Genomic DNA, 6,085 nt, shown 5'->3' on the forward strand with positions numbered 1-6,085 from the left:
CAAACTGCTGCAATCAACTATATGACTGTTGTCAATTAAATTGGTATCGAGCTATCACTGAGCTATATACTGTTAAACGGAACCCCTCTCTGCGCTTCTCAATGTTATTAGGTGCGAAAAAATATCGATAAATGTTAACAAACCCTTTTGTTGATGGATTCTTTATGTTAAATGGTTTTAAGAGTGGCTGACTCTGATTAAAAATTCCAATGGATGACTGAATTTCGCCAAACATTTGAATGGCTTAAACTGCATCAACCAAAGAATAAATAAACTGGCACAGAACTGGTTTATAATGGTTTTTAAGTCTCCTGCACTTGTATAATATTGGCCATTAAAAATTCAAAAAAATGGCAAACAGAAATTCCGATTGCAAATCTTCCCCGAGGGTCCTTGAACCTCGATGTTTTCGACTTGTTAGCCCATCGATGTTGCTGCGGTTGGCCGGCTTATCAGTTTCGTGTCAACGAACATTCTGTCTACTTGTTGTTCTCGCAGCTTCCTGTTGCTGTGCGCAGTTTGCATTTTTGCGAAAATTCGTTGTTAATTAACGCTAAAAGCCATGTTTAATCCGCTAAAGCGTTAACTTTTGGCCGATATGGATCAGAGACGGAGCGGTACACGGTTCGCAGACAGGGCAGCGAGTGAGCCAGCTGCAGGAAGATAGACATTGACATGTCCACGTCGATGCCCGACGATGTCCATGTCCATGTCCTGAGCCAGAGCCAGAGCCAGAGACAATGCTCTCCGTCCGCCGGCTGAGTTGAGGGTGCCCAAACCTCCAATCCTCACGATACGGCATCTCGGCTCCAATGACATGTTGCGAATTTTTATAAAAGACTCACTCGACGGCTGTTTTCCCCCCGTTCCGAGTCCCGGCTCTCGTGATATGTTAAACAGTTCTGGGCAATTATTTTTTGCCTTTTCGCTGCTGATGCGGACAGAGTGGCTGTCCAGTGGCTGTATCCAGTTCTTAGTTGGCTTATATGCAGATAATCAGTTTTTAGTCCATGTCGGGGCTCAGTTTGGGGCGCGCTTTAATGAATGAAAGCTGCCGTCTGCCTTTCTGTCTGCCAGGAGAAACAAGAAGCTGGTCCTGAAGCTTTTGTGCCTTGTTCGTTTTAATTGCAAGTGAAATCCTTGTCAGCGCTGTCGGGCTGCCCGTCTGGAGTCGCAGCATCGATAATGAATTAATTATCATATATTAAAAGTCAGTTTGCTGCAGTTGCCCTCAGATAATCTGCTTTGCTTGGGCACGCCTTTGCATATTTTACGGATCTCAGAATTTAATGAACTTCAGTCTGGAAAACCTTACAACCCGAGGGCTACAGCTCCCACTATTAGTTTTCTGGCACACGCATTTCTTTGTATTAATTTTGGGATATTCATTCATCATATCTAAGCGCAAATGAAAGATAAAGTCGTAACCGAAAATCCAGTGGCAATAACAAAAGGCAGCACAGTATTTTTTTTCATTTCGACTTGGCGCCGCCCACGAAACAGAGTTAACAGCGGATGGGTTTCTTTTGTCTAAGAGTATTTAATTTGCGGTTAGCTGTGGCCAAGTGATTCATTAGATACAAGTTGTGGCGACTCCCCCGAATCCGTTCCCATGCTCCCGATTTATGCAAAATCATCATTTTAATTGAATCTCTTGGCTGGTATTTGGGAAAAGGATTTGATTGTCAAACAGCAAGTGCTCCACCAACAAGCTCTGTATTTTTAACGGCTTTTTCCGGACTCATTTGTATGCAGAGCAGGCGACGAGGCGAAAATTACACGAGAAAATGCCCGAAACAAGCTGATCGACGATAAGGAACGCAAAGTATCTCGTAGATGCGCAGGCCTCACTGCGTGCCCAATGTATCTGAGCGATTGTTATCGACGACCAGCCCTGTCAACCTCGGGGTTTGCATTCGATTTTGGCCTGCCAGCGAAATGCCTTAGCTTTGCAGCCACCTCGGAGCTCTGAATCGAATCTCTGCGAGCCTTTATGGAACCGGTAGCAAACCTTTTTTGGCCGCGACGGCAAGCAAATAATTTGTCCGTCTGTCGCAGCGTCCTTCTGGCCTGCCACTCTTTCAACCTGCCTGCCTGTCAGTCACTCAGCCTAGTCCGCAAACTATAAATTAGTGCAGCAGCAGGAGCTCCTGGGGAGATTTAGATGGAGATGGAGCTCCAGCTCTCCTTCGAAACCCAAGTGTGTCAGCCCCTGAATTTATGTTGTGCATGCCAGCGATCGGGCGTGGATGCGGTATGGGGTTCGCTATTCCAGCACCATCACAAGCATCGCCATCAGTTTGGCATCAGCAACAGGTGAAACGAGCAGCAGACTAGATCAACTGCCAGGCCGGGGTGAGTGCCAGAGCAGGCCATACCCTGTAGTTGATGGGTATAATGGGCATAGTTACGATTAGTTGAATATAAATAAAAATCAATCTCTTTAAAACCTTTTTTCTGAGTTGCCAAATAAGAATTTAAAACTATTTGATAGCAGTAGAAATAAACGGTTCTTTCATCAATGGGTATTTTTCCATTCGCATACCCAAGTCAGCCAGTGAAATATGCTTCCCTGTCTATAATTGGAAATGTGAGGCAGCGAAATGAACTGCAGTTGCTGCTGCCAACCCGCTCATAATTTAAAGCTGCCGTTGCAGTTTATGGCCCCAACTTGGCTAAATTATGTACAGTCGGGCGGTGCTTTTCCAGGCGCTTTCCACCCGACTCTGCTTCTACGATCGCAGATAGCCAACAGATAGTTGCAAAGCGCAGCTGCGGGCTATTAGCGTTTGCCAAACATACTTAACGGTCAGCAGAAGTTGCAAGCAGGAGGAGCAAATCCAAAAACAAAATCAAAAATCAAAGGCAACAGCAACATGGCAGAACAACTTTATTAGGGCGCATCGGAGGATCTGATGCATCTCCAATCACCGAGCCCTGCAGATTCCGTCCGCGAGTTTACGCCAAATTCGCAACGGACAGCGGACAAGCGGCACGATATTGCCGATGTTGCCGCTTGCCAGTTGTCAAAAGTCGCCGCTGGGCGTTGTGGTGGCTGGTGGCGTTGTTGACGATGCGTTAAAACCTTTTCTCGATGCTTATCGGGCCTATCCTCCTTTCATTCGCTCTCCGTTTGCTTTGTGGGGTAATTGTTTTCGAACGTGGCCGGCGGTAAACAACAACAATGGTAACAACATTGCTCATGTTTCACTCAAAATGCGATAAAGATAAAGGGAATTTTCTGTTGTCGGTCCTATGACCTGGAAAATGTTCTGCGCCTGCGCAACGTTTCTTCAGCGTACACATCAGCCACAAAAGCAAATGACAGCCTTATCAGTTCAAATTAATCAGGCGTTGCCTCTTGTCTCTTGCCTCTTTGGCACGCACTTGAAACAAGCCCCGTCGAGTGCGTTGGGTTTATGGGGAGTGAGAGAGAGGTGCACAGAGTGCGGGAGTGAGATGGGACGATTGGGTACACCTTTCAGCGCCAGGTTGTGTTTTTGTCTCATTTCAATTGTTTGCTCTGTCAAAATTAACATCATTTCGAGTGGCTAAAAAGCAGAAGAAGAATCTGGAAAAAGTTACGGGAGTATGGAAGGTATGAGTTCATTCCATTCTCCTTCTTAATTCCTTCAAGTACAGTAAAATTACATCGAGTTCAATTTAATCGTAAAAAAACAAGGTAATATATCACTTTAGCATACATATTCCTAGGCTACCAGCGAGATCTGATAGCTTAGAGGTAACAGGGTTCTTCTATGCGATTCTCAATGTTGACAGCTAAGTTATAGGAACGCCTTTAATATTCATACTAAGAAGCGACTTGCCTAAGCTGCATCATTTATATGACATAGTAAATATGACGGTCTCGCTATGGAGACCTTACTGTACCAAGTCTCGTTTGAAAGTGCCTCTTTTGGGTCGTCAACACTCTCGTGTTTCGGCTTGGGTTTTGTGCTCTTTGTACCCCTTGTTCGTCTTATCAGCCGCTTTTGGCCCATCTGAAGTGGCCCTGAGTAGTTAGTCTTTGCCGACCATTCGTAGTTCATTTGCCGTTTTCATGTTTCACTGGAAATCACAAAAACAAAGGCCGCCAGAGTTCTTTAAATTGTTAAGTTCGAGTCGCGGGTAGAAAGGTGGACTATCTCGGTTTCCATCTCGTTTTGAAGAGGTGAAGAATTCTTCTCCCCGTGGGCGTTGGCGTTGGTGTGGCCAGCGGCGATTATTGCCAACTCATTTTCGTACGTTCTCCCACGGAATACGAAGGGGCTGTGGCACACGCCCACTTCGGAAGCCATAACTTCTGACATTCAAACACACAGATTCACAGACTCACACTCCACCGACCGACCACTGGCACACGAACAGCGCCTATAATTATGAACCATAATGCAAACATGTGCGAAAACAACGAAAAAGAGTGCCAAATGGGGGATCTACTCTGTACTCCAAATTTGGGGGTGAGCCAATGGATTTTGTGTCATGCACTTGGAATAAATGTTCATTGCCATTGCGAAGTACCAGTACGGCTTCCGAGATAGGGATAAGTATGCTTCAAGAACTGTATTCAAAATAGAATTATAGCAATGTTGATATTGTCAATATCTGATATATAATTAATAATGTTTTTTTAAATTTAAAATGTAAGCACAGTTGCGCATATTTATTTAGTTACCCATTTCCTTAAGTACATTAGTTTTGGGTCCGTGTATCCTCGCTAAAGTTAATGGGTATTAAAAACAGAGCCCAATGCGGATCCTATTGCGCCTCCACTTGGTCCACAGCCAAGTCCATTTCAAGAATTTAATTACGGAATGCTGCTGAAAATAGCCTCGAGCCATATCGAGAAGCACGTTCGCTGGTCCGATCTGAAGATTGCTTCTGGGACTGTGGAGCATCTTTCCTCTGTGGCGGCGTCTTCATAATTACAATGTTTTGTTGGATCACTTTGTTAATGAGTTTCGCGTAGATCTCGTTCTGCCGCCCCTTGGATTATTATTATGCCCAAACAAACTCGAAATTGATGTCTTTTTTATGAGGCGGACACTTGAAAAAACTCCAGATGTCCGTCGCGCCGTTCGGGATTTTGGTTTGGTTTGTTTACAATGCCTCCTCGGTAGTTCATAAACTTCACACATTATAGACAGAAGTCTGCTGAATCGCTCACATAATCATCAACCATTTTATAACATTTTTGGTTCGGGTCGCAGCCCCCTGAAGTTGGTTGGTGTCATTATTATGAGCATAAAATGAAATATTTCCATTCGTTTCGTTCCGTTTTCATACCCAAACACATTTTTATTCAACGATCCAAAGGGGTTCTCATCGCTCTCTGGCCGATTGTCTGTACGTATTTCATCCGATTTCGTCTCGTGTCTGCCACATGTGTGTTTTGCTCTTTTGTATTGTGTATTGTGCATTGTGTAGCTCATAAATTTTCGCAATGTCGCTGTTTTGATCTGACCGCCATTTGAAAAGTGGCTGAATGCGGGGGAGACCCTTTCTGCATTCCCAATATTTTGACAGGAAGACAAAGGACTCCGTATACTTTCATCTGCATAAAGTTCTTCTTATTCGAACTAACAGAGACTACACGATGCTCAGCATGTTTTTGCAAACTATTTTGTGCAGCTATGCATGAAAACTCCTCGCCGACCAGTTCAAAATGTTTCGATTACAACCGAAAATTGTTGGCCAAAGTTTGGCGAGTCATGTGAAGGAAAGTTTGGATACGTTTAGTTTGCAAATCATCGAAACTAAAAGCAGAGTCTTTTTTTGACCAAGTTCAGGGCGAGGCTTCAAGCCTCATTGCAAAATAACAATAGACGAGTGGCATGGGGCATGGGGCATGGGGCACAAGCCCCAGTCCAGTTGACGTTAATTAAACGAAATTCGCTGGCAAATTTAAATGCAATTGCTGCACAATAAATGCGAGAATCGCGAAGCTGGTGGGGGTATTTGAAAAAAGCCCCCCGGACAATTGTCACGAGCCATAAAATCAAGCAGCTGGAAAAGCGCAAAAAAGCCACAGTTAAAGTTGCCTTTTGTCCGGTGGCGTATGCTTAATGCGGTTGACTGGTGGTCA

This window comes from Drosophila santomea, chromosome 3L (assembly GCF_016746245.2).
Source record: "Drosophila santomea strain STO CAGO 1482 chromosome 3L, Prin_Dsan_1.1, whole genome shotgun sequence".
NCBI classification, from domain to species: domain Eukaryota; kingdom Metazoa; phylum Arthropoda; class Insecta; order Diptera; family Drosophilidae; genus Drosophila; species Drosophila santomea.